The sequence below is a fragment of the Perca flavescens genome, chromosome 22 (genome assembly GCF_004354835.1).
Source record: "Perca flavescens isolate YP-PL-M2 chromosome 22, PFLA_1.0, whole genome shotgun sequence".
Lineage (NCBI taxonomy): Eukaryota > Metazoa > Chordata > Actinopteri > Perciformes > Percidae > Perca > Perca flavescens.
In genome coordinates this window covers 8,663,610-8,684,186 of record NC_041352.1, presented here as the reverse complement: position 1 = coordinate 8,684,186, position 20,577 = coordinate 8,663,610, and the positions used below count along the sequence as shown (strand labels likewise).

The 20,577-nt window shown below is 41.3% G+C and overlaps 1 protein-coding gene across 2 annotated transcripts in view; it reads right to left on the bottom strand.

The window, feature by feature from the left end:
- ntng1a (netrin g1a) overlaps nucleotides 1–20,577 on the bottom strand; it is a 334,454-nt gene that overhangs the window by 199,673 nt on the left and 114,204 nt on the right. For both annotated transcript variants that reach the window (XM_028568877.1, XM_028568878.1), the window contains exon 7: nucleotides 6,641–6,765. The gene's annotated coding sequence lies outside the window, so the exon portion shown is untranslated. The remainder of the gene's footprint in view (nucleotides 1–6,640; nucleotides 6,766–20,577) is intronic.

The window sequence follows — 20,577 nt, the reverse complement described above, 5'->3', positions numbered from 1 at the left end:
TTCTCCTCCTTGTACAAACCTAAGTATAACCCAATTACTGTTCTCTGAAGAAACTTAATTTGGCCACATCATGTTCTGATGACTGGCCCTGACCTGGTAATATTCCACTCCGTCCTCCCACAATCTGTCACCTGTTGAAATGCCCTGGTCACACACTATGTAACAGTTTACAAAGCATATGTAGAGAATAGTAACAGTGCAGGAAGTCAAGATCAGTTATTGTCTGGATGACGTAAATGACACACATCTAGGTAATTACTGTATCACACATGTAATTATGTAAAGTGAGGTCACAGTAATTGAGCATGAAAGTGAGGCAGTGCAAGTACAACCGAGTGGTCCATCAGAGCAGACATTGGCTGGTATTCATTCATTCAATGACAGAATGATGGCCTGAGACTAGTGATGAATGACTCATGCCACAAATGGAAGTGAAAGCTTGAATGCAAAGGCTTTAAAATGGGGAAAAGTGCATGTGTGTGTGTGTTCCAAAACTCAAAAATGGACTACTACCTCAAATCTACATGTCGTTACTGCATAACACAAGTAATGTAGACAAGTAATGTAAAGGGGCATATGCCAAGACACCGTGTAACACTGGTAACAATGACTACCGCAACAGGCCTAGTGGAAAGGTTATTATCAATGGTTTCCATGGTTGGAAAAACAAGCCAATCAAGAGTCATTAGGTTAACTGCTCACTGCAACCGCTACCACAACTTCCATATAAACTGAAAATGACGTTGGAGGGATGGATACATCACTTGCCATTGATTGCAAATATAGCAAAAATGTTACAAACATGACCACAATGTCAGACAGAAGAATGAAGTGAAGTGAATATGGCAAATCAGTCTTACTACTACACCTCAGCATGTTCTCTGACATCAAAATCATCATTTCCTACTCTGGCTCAAACCCAGTGGTAGAACCCAAGATGTTTAAACACCTCTGCAACAGTTTCAACAGTGGTACACTACACAACAGGAAGGTACTGATGTTATTCAAGGGGAAAAAGGTCAATTTAACTTTGAAAGAAAACAAATTAAAATAAAGTAAATAACTGAAAATAAAGCAGCAGCTTTCAGAGTTCCTCAACATGAAGCAGCAATATCTTTGCCACAAGACAGATGCATTTTATAACATGTTTTTATTTGCTTAGTATAATATATTATATTTAAATTGACAATGATAGTTTGAGAATGCTACATGTAGCAACATGTGAAAGTATTTTTTTTCATCATTATCATCACGTCTCTGAAAAAACAAATGGTGTAAAAAACATTGATCAGGCACACCAAGCTACAAAGCTCGTTTCCTACGGTATGTATGAGTCATTCAGTACAGAGAGAGAGAGAGATTCATCTTAGAGCCTGGTGCTTTATGAGGTTTATAATGGCCGCTGATCTCTATCTGCAGTGGGGAGGGAAGATGGAGGTGATTAGAAGTTGATGCTTCCCCGGGCTTGGGATTATGGTAAATATATTGGTTTGTCCCTGGGGATCATTAAAAACAGCTTCCTCATCCCCTCCAAGTGACTGCTTATGTTACTGGACCCTTGAAGGCAAAGCGAAACCAGCCGCCACTGCTTTGGGTTTTTAGGGATATAGAGTGGATGGTATAGGACAGATATGCAAGTGGTGTTTTGAAGAATCCTTTCTATGGTATGTTAGCATAAGTATGCTGTTTGAGAGCAGAGTCAAATATTCAATGAAAAAGGACACAAGAGGTTGATGAAAATGTAAATGTTTTGCAGCATTGTTGCAAATCTTACGTTGCAGAACATATACAGAATTCTGACATATTTCATTCTAAAACACATCCGTGTATTTGTGAAGTTCTGTTTGCCTAGATACACTAGATACATTGTAATAACTTAAACTGATCCTACCAGTCTATCTACAGCTTAATATGGCTCTTTAACAATTGATCCATTAGAAACCATTCCCATGGGCATATGAACAAGCTTTGTGTTTACTCAGCCAAGTCTGCAGGCAGCCAAGACTTTAATCCACACCATTCAAAACCAACATGCTAAAGCCCACTGATATATACAGGGTCAATAAGCAGAATCCCAAACCGGCTGTGATGGCAGTGAAGCCACGTCACCTGTCACAGGGGTTTGCCCTCTGGGAGGTCCAGACTGAGGCTGTGACAGCCTTCAAGCTTTCAAACACTTCTCACCTTCAACAGAGAAACTGTTGGAAAGGCTTTGACATGAGATGGAGGAAAATAAAAAGTGAGACCAGAAAGCTGTTCTCAGCACTCAATATGAGGGAGGTTAACATGCAAGAGGTTAAACATCAGGCCCCTTAAATACACAATATTTTCAAAATATACAAAATTAAACCTGATATTCAAATTTTGCAAACTGTTTTCACACCAACTTATAAAAATAATACAATTTAGAAACGTGTTTTGTTCAAGTGAGTCACATAAATAACATTCTTGAAAGTATTATATCGTATAGTGTACACACGGGACTCCTGTGTCAAGACACAACTTTTAAAGTCAGGCAGAAAGTGTGATTAGTTCCACTTTCATTTCTAATATTTTACACATTTGACAGGATAAATACTATGGGCCTACATACCTTAGTGTGATTATAAAGTTACTGTATATATTGTTTTTTCTATGAGCTATTTTATCATTATGACAATAAAGGAATTTTAAAAATAAATACAACCTCATGTTGTGTTAATCCCGTTTACACACCGACAGTGGTGGCGCCAGAGATTTTCTTTTGCTGGTGCTTTGGGGTTGCTGGACGTTTCAGTGAGGGTGCTCTGAAATTTTGAGTTTCCCTTGACACAAATAGGCTAACGTAACACACACTCGCGCAGATGCCCATCCACCTCCGCTGTGGTTTACTAAACGAGCGAACGAGAGAGATTGACTTAAAGGTCCCATGGCATGAAAATTTCACTTTATGAGGTTTTTTAACATTAATATGCGTTCCCCCAGCCTGCCTGTGGTCCCCCAGTGGCTAGAAATGGTGATAGGTGTAAACCGAGCCCTGGGTATCCTGCTCTGCCTTTGAGAAAATGAAAGCTCAGATGGGCTGATCTGGAATCTGCTTGTTATGAGGTCATAACATCATACAGTGGTCATAATAGGGGACCACTAAGGTCTATATAAAAGCATCCAAAGAGCACCATGTCATGGGACCTTTAAAGTTGCCGATACAACAGCACCATAGAACTCTGATTAGCCCACCAAACATATTTCAAATACCAGCCAACAAGCCGGGTTCAAACAATTATTACTGCAGCTCTCATACACTGGCTCAGAAGAGTAATGCAGCAGGCCATACACCACACGCAGCCAAGCACACACATAAACACACACGCGCATGTATCCTCACAGTTTTCACATTTGCACGTACGTATGGTCAAAATATTGTAGTTATACCATAATATATCTAAATAAGCCACGGAGGGCGAACACGTTTTCTGGACTAAAAATAAACCGATGTCCAGTGCGCTGTATAACTTTAGATTCGGTGATCCATTTATTAACATTTCTGTAAAACACACGTTTATTACTGTAATGCTCTTCTACGAGACAGAGATAAGAGTGAATTTCTTATATGGACCCCTATCAGCTGACTCGCCCACTGTGGCCTGGCTGTGCGATCCCCTGGTCTAATGTCATGTACAGCAGGGTGACGTTAAGCATCCTCAGCAGTAGCCTAATCACGGCCGCGGTCAGCTCATCTTCCTCCGGCCGCTTTTCTTCATCCCGGTTGGTGACAGGTTCACCATATCTCTCAGTCTCATTTACAGGTTTTGATAAAGTCTCCACACCTTGACGTTAAGGGAGTAAAAAACTATCCATTGCTAGCGTTAAACTCACTTCTCTAATCCTAACGGCTCCAAATATTAGACAGTAGAGGTAGAGCAGATAAACACACTGGGCCAGATGTACTAACTCTTTTGCGCCCACTTCAGGCGTATTTGTTTCGCAACGTGTGCGTAAAAGCATGGCGAGGTATGTTCAAATAGGCCACACTGAGGTAAAGGCGCAGACTGCCTGACTGTCGCGGGAGCTGAAAATGGCAAATTGCGAGGTGAAGACGAGCTGAAAAGATTTTTGCCACAAGGATCACACTTTTTTAGTTGAGTGAACACAAAATCATTAAGCGTCAAAAATTAAGCAGCCATGCAATATTACAGTTATTGGAAGAAATCAAAGATGATATTGAATCTCCGACTCAGCGTTCACATTCCATTCCAGCAGTTGTTAAACTCCTTGCTACATTACAAATAGAGATGCACCGATTACAACTTTCTAGGCTGATTCCGATTTTCTTTGAGTTAGGCCAGCCAATACCGATTTTAGCCGATTCCAATTTTGTTTTTTCTAACCACTTTACAGCACACACAAATATTTATTTTCTATCTTTTCTTTAATAGAACATTTTGCACAGAACATAGCAAATTTTTTGAATAAGAAAGCGCTGATTACCCAATGAACTGCAGGTTTGGTAAATACGACGAAAGCTGATGTATCACAGCATGCGCTTTCTGCGGGTTGGCCATGGCGCTGATATCGCTACTTTCGCAAATGTACGTACATCTGGCCCACTGTGTATTGTATTCCTTAGAATTCCATTCCTTGGTTCAAGATGAGCAGAAAAAGACACCACCCTCCAAACTCAAAAATGTCATAAGACCAACCAAGGTTGGCACAATTTTTTCATGTCATAGAAGAGAAGTTAACACATCCAATCGCTAATATTGGACTCGTGATAATTTCACATGACAGCAGCTCATGTATTTGGTTGATAATTTTCAACACTTTTGCACCTATCAAACGTTTTACTCGGTATAGAACAAGAAAGAAAAAGGGGGAACATATGGGAAGATTACGGGCAGATGTGGCTGTTAACAGGACAAATACGCCCAACCACAAAGCTTACATAACAGCACACAAACACCTGCGTATGTATGCCACACACCGTATGTCCTTCTCACAAACACGGAGACAGAGTTGAGAGAAAAAGATGAGGGATCCATCTATCTTTTAACAGATGTGATGAATATCAGTGCGTGACCCACGCACTTTCCTTGATGCATCACTGCAGTGTGCTTGTCATCTTTGTTTTCCGCTTATTATTCTCAGAGAGAATCCAGAGATTTATCTCAGGTGCATTTTTCATTCTCTGTTTTATTATTTGCTCAGATTAATACGAGCAATGGTGTCAGCGGCAGCGTGGTCGGCTAAGCTGTGTCTAATAGTCTAGAGTCTAGACATACCCATACCAATTATCCACTGTAAATAGAATCCACGCTTTGGCTCAAGGCTTTGTTTATTCAATTCTATTCACTTCATATCCGCGTGATTATAATTAAAGAAAATAAACACCTGCTGAGAAGGTGAAGGCTCAGGAATGTTGCATCAACATGTGTCATTCCTACAACACTCAGGTGTGCCCTGGTATGTCAACCGTGATGAATATAATGCTACATTTATGGAAACATGGAAAAGCAATGGCTTAACTACTAAAGACGGTATATTCATTTCTCATTGCATCCTCTGAAGTGTTCTAATTTTGTAAATACATCACTCAAGATAGAAAATATTGCTTATACTCAATAATGGATTTCTCTTCATGAGCGCAGCCATTCTGTTAGTGGGCGCCACATTTAACAGATGGCAAATATCTTCTTTTGATATCGAGCTTTGAATGTAGACACTGTAGCTGTAAATTTCCAGCGGCCTTTATACTGATAATGGTAATGCCCCTATGAACAATTAGGGTTGGGTTTTTATCCACTCATCATGATATGTGATGTGTAGTACTAAGCAGGTTATTATGTCATCATGGCGATGCTTCTCAGCAGGTGTTGACCATGAACGAAGACTAACATCTAGTCAACCGCTACCATGGGAAACGCCCATCTAGGCGCTTGAAGCTTGGATGCTGTTTCCACAGATATTTCCATATATTTATCCTCTTTTGAAAAATGGAGAAAAAAAAGTTGCACTATTATTGTAGTACATATTTCTTTACACAAAAAGTGAGGGGAATTGCAATTTTGGTTTGACTTTATGTACGACTCTTTCCCCATCCTTGACAGCAAATGTTTTCTAAAATTAACTACGGCCATGGATATTTCAATAATCTTTACCAAGTAGCTTTAGTTGCCAAATCCTAAACTATGGTACAGTTCCGAAAATGACTCGTGGGTTTTTATGATATCCAATGGGTGTTATAGAAGGCAATACTATCGTGTCATTTAGGTATGAAGACTTGTTTTAAGTTTCATTAGTAATTTCATTAGTCAACTGACTACAAAAATGGATGACATTTAATATTTTTCCAAAAATACAACTCATTCAAAGACTTTTGATGAGCAGTATGAATTAACCTTGACTTGATTTGTCCTGCTTTTAACTGGGAGCACTTCAATCACAATCACTTTTTTTTACTAAACCCCTGGCAATTCTCACTGTTTGATCCGAGGACTGTTTTTTTCCCAACAGACTGATGTCAGTGCTAAATAACTTCTTAAAATTGAATTCACAAAAATGTCAAATATGAGACAGTACGCTGGAAATCATGATGAGCCATAGACTTTCTGAGAGGGCTTACTTCCAGTGTGAGTGACAGTGCAGCGATGAGTCAGAGACATACCTTCACCTCGTCAGCTTGTCTTGCTTGCCCGCTGATGTATCGCGACATTTGCTTACGGCGTAAAAAGAAAACCGTCTCAGCTGCCCAGCCACCAAACCTGAAGTCATCATTGAGGCCACGGTACACTGCAAGTGACACAAAGTCAGAACCTAAAATCTCAGTATAGACTAAGCTAAATCTTTCATGAATTTATCATTTCTTATTCATAACAACTCTGTATCCACAATTTCTTTTCTTTTTTTTAACAGATCTGAGACTGACAAGAGAGGTCCTTGATGTGACCTTACAGGTGCAGTTAAAGTTAGAAAGTGCAGAGCGTATTTAAAACATCACTAGAGGAAACTGTTGTGACTGGGCTGTCCTGCAGTAAGTCTTGCTCTTTTTAATAGCAGTTAGTCATGCATGGGAAATATAGAATACGGATTAGATAACTGACTATCACTTAAATGATTTGCCTGTGGGGTCCAGCATAGGGGGATTGGTTGGGCATATTACCTTTTCCTAATACCAATTCCATCATATCATGGCCTTACCATCTGCCAGTGATTGTATAACCTTTCAGATTCATTTATTTCCAGCTGGTTCATAACGCTTTTCAAGGGACACTAATTTTAACAATTTCTATATCATTTTACTGACGATTCTTTGCAAGTCTATGTCCTTTCAATCATTTTGTTGTCCTTTATATTAAGTTCCCGCTCTCTGCTTTTTATGCATCTCTCGCATTCAGCGTCAGCAAAATAACACCGAGCCAAAGATTTCCACCATGACCATACATATCATGTGTCTGTGCCCTCTACCTACAGTATGATTGCAAACACTAAATCTTACTTTACCAAGCTTGTTCATGATGCAAAGAAATTCTATAAATTGCTGCTTTACCAATGAAGCGCTGCTGCATTCACAGTGTTCTCTCTCAAACTGTGTAGGCCCCTCCCTCTATCATGTTTCTTGTCTTTCACTCTCTGTCAACATCTAAAGGAAACCCTCAAAACAAACATCGTGAATCATGAAACAACAAAAATCATGCTTGACACTAGGGCTGCCACCTCTTAGTCGATTAGTCGACTAATCGGTCGTTTTGGTCTTAGTCGACTAAGATTTCTTTAGTCGATTAGTCATTTTTTATGCTTATTCATGCTTAATTACTTATTTCCAAGAAACTTATGAGCACATTAATGGTAAACACAAGATTTAAAGTGGTGCTTTTGCAGGACTAATTGTGGAGAAACTCAGTTTTACAGATGGTTAATTAACTACATTTATATTGTGCTTTTCTAGTCTTAACCACCTCTCAAAGCGCACAGCTCTGTCAATTAAGTCAACTAATCGATTAGTCGACAAAATCGTGTAAGTGTTAGTCGACTAAGAATTTCTTTAGTCGAGGACAGCCCTACTCGACACTGTATCCGGCAAGGTGCATTGTAGTCCATTACCAGACCTATCTCCACAGTAAGGTCTGGCTACACCACACATGCATTCTAGGATAGTAGGAAAAAAATGTTCTGGGTTGTTTGAATTTCTTTTAACTAATCACAATCATCTTGGGTGGCACTAAGCTCCAAACGCAGCGATGGTGGCTCTGCAAAATAGACTCGGGATGGAACTCGTTTTGGTGGAACATTTGCAACCCGCAAAAGAAAACGCCACATACAATATAATCTGAAGTTTATTCACACAATACAGTAACGTGAGCTATTTAAATTAGCTGGATACATGGTTAAACGTAATTTGCTCTTACCAGCGTATATCGCTGTGTGTACTTTGTCGGTAACAATACCACCAATGGGTCCCAAAACGTCCCAGTTAGATAGTAAATACTGTAAACATATTCTTTGTAAATCTTTACAATCATTCCCCGAAAGAACCAAGCAGGCCTGCCTTGTTGCACAATCCAAATTTTCTTCCAACTTGCCATTTTCAGCGTGTAGCTTGCTAGCTGGATGTTTGTTTCCCGTGGCGGAGAGATTTTGAGAATGGCAGTGACTGAGTGGAAAGCGAGGGATGTCCGGCTTTATCCTGGAAATGTACTTCAGTTGATCCAGACTAGGAGCATTGTGACCTCCACATTCAAAAGGGGTTTGAAAAATGAATGATATAAACAATGGTATCCTTTTGGTCTACTGTTCTGCACAGATTAGCAGCCTCCTTCATCTTATGGGAGTATGGGGCAAGAAGGGGTGAAGATGAGCGTTGGTTCTGGATTGGAGAGAAGTTAGTTTCTGACTACAAAGGCTCCAAAGAGCACCTGATTCCCCTTAATTCCCCTAACAGAGCATGACAGACAGAAAGAGACAAGGACGGCTGAATAGAGGCCACAGCAAAGTTTTCTAAACTTTGTCTTTAAAGCACTGATATACTGCCTTTTTTTAATGCTAGTCAATCTGCCTTTACTTATAAGAGGCGCAGTGGTTAAATTGTCCCCACCATTAAAGCTCCTGAGTGCACACCTCTCAACCACTACAATTTTCTAACACATTTTAGAGATTATTGAGAAAATGACTAGAACACTCTTCTGTCTATCAAGGCATTTTCACACAGTGTATTTCCAGACTATTAAAACGTTATGGACTGTAAACCTCTCCTAACATCTGGTGAAAATGACTGAGGATTTAAGAGACAAATGTGTGTTGTGAACACAGTTGTATGGCGCAAGCAGATTCACAAGACACGTGTTGACAAATTTAAAGTGATGTGAAATTTTAAGACAGAGCAACAGTGTTACAATTAATCGTGCCATGTTGTTGCTGGAGCTTTGATATTTAATATTTATTTTCTTTCTAACAAAGACTGACATCAATCCTTTTACCAGTGCCAGATTAACAGCACATTGATGATTACTGATTATCATTAACGAAAACATTTTTCATCGAAGGATTGAGGTGGCTAACAAGAAATGTTCCACCTTAAACCTTCTCGTCCCTTTTTACCCCATCACACAAGAATCAGGTCACTACCTCTGTTGTAAATTGTCAGTAAAATCATGTGTCACGAGTATTGTGGAAGATTTAGTCTCTAAACCTCACTGAAAAATCTCCCCTAATGCTCAGCCTAGATGCCCGCTTATAGAGAATAAATTGGTATATTTTCAACATCATTATCATGCTGTTCAGTTCACTGCATTTACACCTTGTAGATAAAAGCGTTGTCATCCTGTTAGACATTGCAATTAGTGAAGAAATGTATCATGGGAAGAAAGTGATAACTCAGAAACATCACGATAATGATGATTACAATTTACTAGAATGCTAAAGAGAAGTGCAACTACTGCACAGTACCATGGCACATTTGTGGCAATGACACACTGACTTAAATTATTACCATTTCATCATGGTTTTGCCATTTTCCTTTCCCTCCGTTTGTTCATAGTTACAGTAAATGTCTGGATTGATTGGTCTTACATTAGGTTTATTTTTAACATTATAGAATAACAATGAAGGAATAATTAAAAAATTTAATCACAACGTTGCCGGTTCTAGTGTTAACCACCAAGTTTGTATTTCATTTTAAAACTTTAAGTTTGTATTTTTGGGTTTAAAGTCTACCATGACGTTTGTGACTTCTGGCTTCATTGACACTGGACCTGGTCTCATAATTGAATTGCACTGGTTAAAGTAAGGTGGACTTCAGCACTGATCCTTCATAGTATACATACATTGCGTTGAGCTGCAATGTATGCGTGTACCCTACGGCCTCAATGGATGACATTCCATTGCATTTCACTAGACTTGCATGCACCGCTATATTTGCCAACACACATATACAGTATATATGACCTTCCGTGTTTGGCCTTATGAATAAGTCCTCTCTGTGGATGCATATTTCCTAGGAATAATGATGCGCTCATTGAAATAAATTGATTTAAGATCAAGTTAAGTTGATGTTTAGAAATGTTGAATCATTCAAAGTAATAGATGATAGTATACAAAGGATCCCTGATGTTATTACTTTTAATACAGCATGTCAAATAAATGAGATTAGAAAAAAAGACATTAAAGAGCAATTTAACTGCAGCTCAAAACTTTGTTTTTGCTGACCTCCAGTGGTGTAACTTTCCACTTTTCTCAAGTTATGTCGAGGTGTACCTCAGGGTGTGTCACTACACGCTGACATCACTGTTGGGTTTGGTCAGAGGTGCCACAGACTTGCAACCATTTTTTAATGTTCAAATGTTCATCTGATGGAAAAGTAAATCGTGCTGCTTATTAAAAAATTATTTAGAAATGATGGACTTGTTCGGGCCGGGCTCGGACGGTCACATCAGCGCGGTAGCCTAAGGCATTGGACATTTAAAATTTTAAACAGCTTATTATGTAATGGGCCTGTTTCACTTGATGCAAATGTTCGTTTTTGTGATTAAAATAAATTTAAAATATTAACCTAACATCGGTCTTCCTGTGTGCAGAAACATGTGCATATCAGGCAGACTGCATGTCTAGGCATATGTTAATTGTATTTCAATTATATGATTGGGCCTCTTGTGTGCGCCTGTGTTAACGTGCGCTTGTTGCCCCATGTGCGCGCTCACTGTGCTGATGCGCTCATCTGTTGACATTTCTGAGTGCCTTCCTTACAGTTGCTTAATAAAAGCTTTCCACACAAACACACGTAGCCTACATGTGTCATTAGTATGAGAAAAAAATAGATTCGGGCCGGGTCGGGCTCGGACATAAATCTCTTGATGCCTGTCGGGCTCGGGCCGGGTTCGGTCACGGTTCTGTCGGACGCGGGCCGGGCTCGGACAGAAAAATTCGGCCCGATCCCACCCTTATTTGCCACCACCCAGAGAGCCAAGATGGTGCTGTTCCTCAAAATTGATGAAACTATCCATGACCACTGGGCTAAGACAGGGTTGAGTCATGCCAAAACAAGGATGGGCACATTAAAACTTTAACAAGGTCAATATAAACAGGATTTCCTCTAAATTTCAGTTCTCTAACAAACACAGGCAACACTCAGTTGTGCATGGTGTGTATATGGCTGATATTATTACATATTTAGCTATAAATAGAACTAGAGCTTTCATAATACTGTAACAAACAGCCTAAACTAGTGTTAACCAAACTGGGGGGCCCAGAGTTCTAACAGGGGGGCGGGAGCGAGGTCTCTGTAGCTCAGGGGCACAGGGCCTATGAAAAATGACCTTTTTCATGACAAATTATATTTTTTCCTTTATCCCCAACCCAATAATGTTTGTACAATGATTTTGGATCCAATAGTTACAAATAGTCGGCCATAATTCTGAATTGGTCATCTGTGTCCTAAAGGTGATAAAACTGAGAAACTGTGGAAATACAGTAGTTTGTCTTCATATGTAGCATTATAAACACAGTGTTTTGACAGTATTAAAGTAGGTCTTCATTTTCATTAATTTTAATACAAGCTTCTTACAGTCCAAATTATTACAATTCATTATAAATTCACTGTTTCCCAAGTGCATCAAACACTGTAGAGAGGCTGCCAGTGACAGTTTCATGAACCAGCCCTGGGGAAATTCTGAATTATATTTCAATCATGAGAGACGTCGTTTGCAGATATGCAAAGATATTTATTGGGGGAATAGGAACATAACCCCCCGATGGAGCCCAGACACTGGTGGCGGCGGTGAAGAGACCAGAGACCGGACCGAAGAGGTAACGGCGCGGTCAGCCGGAGAAACAACTACCGGAGGAGGCAGGGGAGGAGGAGGGTCGAGCCTTTTGTCTGAAACGACAGCTGACAGCACAAGAAGAGAACAGATTTAAAGCAGGGTTGTAAGGCTGTGATCGGCCCTTGAATCTCGTGGCCGAGTCTGATTGGTTTAACTGACACGTCACTTTTAGTAGTGATTGGGGTAATGACGTCTTCCTGAAAGAATTTGCGCTGAGCTTCATTAGTCTGTGGAATCAGCCACTGCTATAAGCGACTTTTGGTATTAAGAAATTCATACTTCTGTGGAATGTATGAGTGCCAGTGTAATGTCCTGTCTTCACAGATGGACTGAGATGGCACAGTACTACACTATAGTGTGCCGGTTCATCAAAAAAGAAAGAAGTCTTCAAACTAAGTTTGCCACTCATGGTTCAGCTGGTGCCATGGTAATCAGTTTTGTATTCTGATGAGTGAAATATGATGTATGAGCATCTGCTTTCCAAATGAGTTTACACTGGAGTCAGGGAACGATATCTCTGGGCAAAGGTAATCATTTCTTGTTCTGTCTTTTAAGCTGTGAGATGGAAAGAGGTGCAGCAGAGGTGGGAGAGAGCCAGATGGATATTACGCCGACTTTTGAGGAATGGAAGGCAAACAAAAGGGTAACGGGGGAGGAAGGTAAACTCAATCTTCCATTTCAGAGGTTTTATTCCTATTATATCTGTCATGGCTTTCATGTGCAGTGTCCTAATGACAGTGGGCTGGTAAACAGAAAGGTGAAGAACAGGCTCTCCAATGACATTTTTCTTTACACATGTGGCATCACAGCACATGCCAGTCACAATGCAACCATGCAGAAGATGAGCAATGGAAAAAGAAAGGGAGAGGAGAAAAAGTGAAATTTGTGGTACTTCCACTTATCCTTCAGAGTGAGCACACCTTTGTGAAATAGGTTTTTCAGAGGTTATTCTGATATTAAATTTGTATCTTTTTCTTTATCCACTGGAATTTCAAAACACTCAATAGGCATCCATGGCTCATGTAGATGGTAAGAATTGGGGCAAGATATAAAAAAAGAAAGGAACAGGGTTTTCCTTTCTTCTTTTTTTCAAAATACAGATGTTGAATTAACATAATGAGAAACTCACAATCATTGCATTATTAATAAATATGCTGTCATCAAAGTTATTGTCTGTAAGATTTTCATGTAGTTAATTGTCTATAAAGTACCTGATCTATCAAAAAGTGAGTTAAAAAATTGGTGATTGAGCATATGACCCTCTGATGAAAGTGCTTGTATTTGCTGCTTTGCCAACACAGTGTCTGTGGCGACTTTCCCCCCCTAAATTTAAATGGAGCGCACAGTTAGTGATGCTTCTTACGTCAGTCGGCAGGGGTTGGTTTACCCCGCTTGTCACTGCCGATTATGTTGCGTTCCATTGTACTCGGAAATTGGGAATTTCCGACAAAGAAAGATGCAAAGAAACTGTACGTTAATCGGGCGCCTGCATTTCATTACTGCTGACTCACAATGGGGGACCAACAGACAGAGAAAGAAGTCCAAATAAAAATAAACAAAAAAATAAACTTCCACACCCACAAAAGGACCGAGCTGATGCTGGCTGAGATCACATGTCAACCTCTGCCATCGACTGCAGCCGGTCTGTGTGCAGCTCAGGTGGGACACAGACACCTGAGGCTCGGTCTGTACTCCCTGTATTGAACCACCCTCTCTCGGAGTCGCTTTTCAGGACGATCATTCAGGAAGTGATAGCCAGGCTTGAAGCCAGCTGTCAGAGCAGCAGCAGTCACGGCGCCGCCAGCGGCTTCAGCAGCGCGGCAAGCCTGTAGAGAGCTTCGGGGATCACAGTCACTTGCCATCCTGGACCTGCTAACCCATTCCCACCTCAGGCTTTGTGCCGCCTCGTGCCGCTACCTTCTGGAGAAGGCAGCAGCACCACCACCAACAACCCCTTTATTTTATCAGTAAAGAGCACACATTTTGAATGGCCTCAAGAGTTTTTCTTCCCCGCACTTTCTAATACTCAGGTTGGTTCAAATGTTAGCATTGTTAGCCAAGTTGAATCAGTTAATAATGTCATCAATGTAGGGCGCCGCACTCGGGTCTTAGAAGGCGTTCGGCCCTTTCCTCCCGGGTTAAAGCTCCCATGGCATGAACATTTCACTTTATGAGGATTTTTAACATTAATATGCGTTCCCCCAGCCTGCCTATGGTCCCCCTGTGGCTAGAAATGGCGATAGGTGTAAACCAAGCCCTGGGTATCCTGCTCTGCCTTTTAGAAAATGAAAGCTCAGATGGGCCGATCTGGAGATTGAGATCAAACAACTCAAATCTTACGGACAGCAACTTTAATGTTATTAGTGACACATGCTTTTTCTCCATGAGTAAATGGCCTGGTCCCAATATCCCCCATCATAGATTTCCCTATTTGTAATGGGCTACATTCAGACAGAAAGCAACAAACTGAATTCATACTTTTGTTAAGGCAACGTTTCCGTGGCCAGTAAAACTGACAGTTCTGTCTGATTCCTCAAATAGTGTTTAAAGCTTTTGCACCCTCTTAACTCGGGCACATCATGCAGGTGACGTCATTTGAAGTCTATGAGGTCTAGTCTATTGATTGATTGATTGATTGATTGATTGTAAAATACCTTTGATCTGGTGAAGGGGAAGGATGTATTGCTGATACAGTATAAGTTTTCAGTGTCCAAAAAGCCATACCTTTGTGAAACATGTTATGTTAAGAGCCAGCAAGACTTTCAAAGGTTTGCTGTCTAGTCAAACTCTGTCACCAGGCAACAAGAGCCTTGTTCAGGGAGGTGACCAAGAACTAAGAGCATAAGAGTTCCTCTGCAGACATGAGTAAACCTTCCACAAAGACAAGCATTACTGCAGCAATCAACCTGGCCTTTATTCGGTTGTGGCCAGATGGAAACAACTCCTGAAAAAAAAAGATAAACCTGAATAAAGAGGCAAAACAGCTCTCTGGTCTGAGGAGAGGGGAACTGAACTCTGTGTCCTCAATGCCATAATGCCAGTGCTATGTCTGGCAAATCATCAAGGTAATACCACCCTGTACGGGTTACTCCGAATAGTCAAATATTCTGTGCTTCAATGGAAGGAACCCGATTCGACTAATCTCTTAGGTTGAATCTTCGCAGATTTAAGTTTCACTTTCCATGATCCGTGAACGATGGCGGAGCATCTTGGCGCTAGGAATTTAAATCTTTAACTGAAAATGTCTGGAAAAAGAAAATCTAAAGTGTGTTTGCACTTTGAAATTAGGCTCGTTTGAGATGAACTGCGCCTCGCCTGTAAAGTGGACAAGAGCAGGCGGGAGCAGCCGGGGGCGGTGACAAAAGTCCGCTGTCAAGTCGGACAGTTTCCCAGCAGATTCCAGCAGCCTTCAGGCTGAACAGGAAGTGACAGAAACACTGTGGTCCGATTCCGATTTAATAAAATGTTATCAGACCCATATATCAGCTCCTACACAGTCTCCAGTTGTTTTTATTATGACAGAATAGCTGTCAAAATGCTCTACATGCGATATGTTGCTGATAGAGGTGGGCGATATATCGTTTAGACGATAATATCCAAATTGTTGTCTGGACGATATGCAAAATTGGGATATCGAATATTTCATAATTTGTACAATCCGACCCCCCAAACATGAAAAGAGCTGAAGGAAGTTAAAAAGAAAACAAATAGCGCACACTATAACCTTCTTAACAATTATATGTAGCGATTTTAATACTGCAGGGGTTTGTTTGACTGTATTCTTTGTACAAAATCACAATCGTCCCGCACGAGAGTAAGCTGCTACTAGTTCTTACCTGTGCGTTATGACGTTCACTCATGTCAACAAAGATGGCGGTGCGCAATTGTGCAGTGGCTCTCCTGTCGGTGTATATTTATACAAGTACGTACAGCCACACTGAACTAATCAATACAGGACCACGATACAACACAGCCGTTACGAGAGCCTTCCAGGCGGCTCATAACATCCCAGAGGAAATAGCCTGACCGAGCCCTCTAGGTTGTTGTCGGCGCTAGCACGCCGAGCTAGCTATCTACCGGCAGAATGAGAACATAACTGAATGGAGTACCAACTGCAGGATCGTTGTCCAGCACGGCTCACCTGACCTGGAGCCGTGTCGGTAATATACAGTACATTTTATTTACTACGAAAACAGCACGCTGCCGTCTACATAGCCCCCGATGCTAACGTTAGCAAAAGTTTGGTTCACTGCTAACCATAGTGAACAAACTGCAGCGCGATCACCTGGATACGGGATACAGGGGACTTTAACAAGGTGTCCTTAAAGTCTGTTCCCCTCCAGCTTTCTCTCAGCATGTAGATTGTGTTACTAGAGGGAAGAACACACTAGACCATGTATACTCTAACATCAAAAAAGCACACAGAACTGCACCTCTCCATCACCTGGGCCAGTCAGATCACATCCAACTCCTGATCCCAGCATAAATCCCGGTCAGAAGGACTATAGAGCCAAGTAGGACTATCACAACCTAGTCTGACCCGGCCCTATCCCAGCTCCAGGACTGCTTCCAATAAGGACATGGTTGTGTACAATATGTTACAGAACAGAGCCCTTTGTTTATTGTTATGATTTCATCTTGCTTGTACATTTTCCCAAGAGAACCACTGAAATAGCCTCCGAACAGGGCTTCTTTTAACTTCTAGAAGGATTTCAAAAATATCGTCTGAATATCGCTATCGAGATATTGAAAAAAAATATTGAGATATTCATTTTTGTCAATATCTCCCACCCCTAGTTGCTGATTTTAATTAACAACACACTGTAGATGATCCGTAACCTGAACAGATTCTCTGACTTCTAAACGTAACTATCAGCCACACATGTGGTTTGTACAGAATAAGCCTTTAAAGGTGCTCTAAGTGATGTGACGCGTTTTTTAGGCTACAACATTTTTTGTCCCTTACATATAGCTGCCTGTCTCCTGAACACACTGTAAAAAACGTGGTCTCTGTAGACAGCCCAGGCTCCACAAACGGCAACAAAAACAAACGACCAACAACAAGGAGTTGGTTGAGTCATGAATACACATTGTAGAAGTAGCCTACGTGCTAACGCTGCTGCAGTGATGGCTCAACCAGCTTCTTCTTGTCGGTTATTGACTGGAACACTGTTTGTTATGGTTCGTGGGGCAGGTTGGCGCAGTTTGTTTTTGTTGCTGTTTGTGGAGCCTGAGCTGTCTTCAGAGACCATGTTTTTTTTTACAGTGTGTTCAGGGGACAGGCAGCTAGCGAATAGTGAGGAGATGTTTGCTGTATGTGACGAAAAATGTTGTAGCCTAAAAAACGCGTCACATCACTTAGAGCACCTTTAAATCAGACAAATCGCACTTAAAATCCCTCCAAATCAAAATCAATGAAAAGTTTTTATAAAAGGTCATCATGTTGAGTCGATTCTGAACCAATCAGCTGTTAGATCAGCTGAGAGGCCGTTCGGCCGGTTTCCCATCACGCCCTGGGTCCGCCTGGGTCTTGCAGTCAGTGGAGAGCAACTACGGCGCCTGGCTCTAAAAGCTGCGGCCGCCTTGATCTCGTGAGGTTATCATTGCCCACGTGTGCAAGACGTCAGAGCAAGTCGGGATCAAGTCGGACATAAATCTAACCGGCATGCATTGGGCAGCGATCGCCGGTGATCGATTCTGCGCAGACCTGGCTCATCTCAAACAAGCCTAATGTAAAAGATGATCCAAAGTAAGATGTAAGGTGTGTGCCACTGCCCGATACAGGAGAACAGCCATGATCCCACGGTCTGATACGCCTGCCCAAATGATCACAAAATCCCACACACTAGCAAGCCGCGGCGTTATATGCAACGTTTGCGGCAGAAAAACATAATGACAAAAGGATTGTAAAAGAAGTATAGAGCACGCGCAGCAGGACAGCAGACTTTTGCTCCAAACCTCTTTCAATTAAAGTTTTACACCGCTGCAACACTTATACAATAAGAAGATATTCTTTTTTTTATGTCTGTATCCTAATCTGTTGCATGTTTTCATACAAAAGGAGCTTTACAATATTTCTTCACTGTAGTCAGCCAGTGAGCAGTTTTCAATAAAGGGATTTGGATATTCTCTTTTTTTCAATACTGTAGAATAACAGAATCCAGAATACCTTTAATTTAACCCAAATACACACACACACACACACACACACACTGCGGTGCAATGATGTGTCATTGGCAGTCCGTTAACTTGTTGCGCTCGCTACCAATATTAGCCGCTTCAACAATGCTGGGCCGAAAAAAACTTTGCATGAAGGCTGAAATTCGCCGTCAGAATTTAAGCCGCTAGCTAAAAGTCTGCTAGCCGCTGACTAATTCATTCAGTGTATTCCGTCGAAATGTGATTGGTAATACTGTAGCAGCTGGTGTCGTTTTCAAGCAAATTAATGAGGGTAAACACAGCGAACGGCCGCTGCATAATGCCACTGCGCTCTGGGGCAGCACCAGCTGGCTGAGCACTTTCTCACTAAACCACAAATGAGGGCTCTACCGGTCAGCACGGTATAGTACCGTACATGGTATACAATAATATAATTTTGCACAGAAGTTCAGTGGCATGTACTTAGAACTTGTCAGGTTTGAGGAAATCATAAACAAGGGTAACTGTAGTGAAGTTGTCAAAGAAAACACATGACCTCAGATTTAACAATAATCTGAAGTACACAGTGGTTTACTCTTAACACATAGCCTACTTCACCGAAACCTTGGAATCACAGCTCTCAGACATCATTTCACTTGATGGAATGATTGATAGAGCCTGAGAGGATCTGCAAGGAACAGAGAAACTTCCCAAATAAAGGCATGCAATGCTAGCAGCTAAAGCCAAGAAGGGAAAACATATTTAGTAGGGGTGTGCATTGGCACTGCTCTCACAATTCAATTCACCAGGTAATGATTCGATTCAATTTGATTCTACGATGCATTGCGATGCATCAAAATTCTACTGCACACAAGGCAAATTTTTCATCAGTCATGAGGCAATACAAGCAGTCAGATATTGAAAAACAGATTGTATTGGCTGCTATGTGTGTATTATCACTCTCCTGTATCTTTGACATAAATGTCATTAAATAAAATTGAATGGTACAGGGTATTGGATATGGCATTTTCAAACCTGAAAAAGAAAACATAAATCACTGCTTTCAGTGCTTTGAATGAGAAATGTTTCTCTTCTCTCTGCCTTAGAACCATTTGAAATTAAATAGAGCAATAACAGCCAACTTTTTCTCTGCCCCACTGTTGTACCTCTTAAGGAGATCTGTTTTGATGGCATTCTTCACATCGCAGATCAGTGATTGGTCTCCAATAGTGTCTGACATGCTCTGGAGGAGTTGGGCATATACTGGTGCAATGAGGCTGACTGTAGGACTGCTCTCCTCTGACATAAAAACAGTGGCATCCTTCACTGGTTTTAATGTCTTCACTACTTCCTCCACGTTAGCCAGATCTGCTCTGCTGAGAATGACGATATCACTTTCATCTACATTTAGGGTAGGCGACAGCAGGGTGGCATGCACTGTAGCTTGCAGTTGCAAAAACCTCTCCATCATATCATGAGCACTATTCCACCTTGTGGCGACATCAGTTATCAGTTTAAGTGGACTTGTCAGTTTAAGAACAACTCTCTGGTTTTCTTCAAACAGGTGCTTTGCCTTTGTGCTGCGGTGGGAGTATGCTGAGATACGTCACACTCTGCCCAGAAGCCTGGAAACCGTCGGTAGCTTAAGTGCCCGCTGCGCAGCGAGGTTCAACGTATGCGCGAAGCATTTCACATGAGGGAACTTCACAATTTCAGCAGCACTTATCATATTAGCGGCGTTGTCCGTCACCAGCACAACACTTTTATCTGTTAGCTGCCATCCCTCCACAACATCCAAGAGTAGCCTCGCCATATGAGCACCAGTGTGGCTCTCATAAACTGCTCTCGTCTGCAGCACGTGATACAATCTGCCAATCCTTGCTAATATAATGTGCTGTTATGGTTATATAGGACTCTGTTGCGACTGAAGTCCAGGCGTCACTTGTAATGGCTACACGACTGGCTTTACACATTGATTCCATTACATTTGCTTTGGTTTCTTTGTACAATGCGGGAAGCGCAGAATCAGTGAAGGTAGCTCTTGTCGGTAGCTTATACCGGGGCTCAATTGTTTTAAGCATGTGGCGAAACCCCGCATTTTCTACCACAGAATAGGGTCGGAGTTCTCTCGGAGTTGTATGGCAATGTT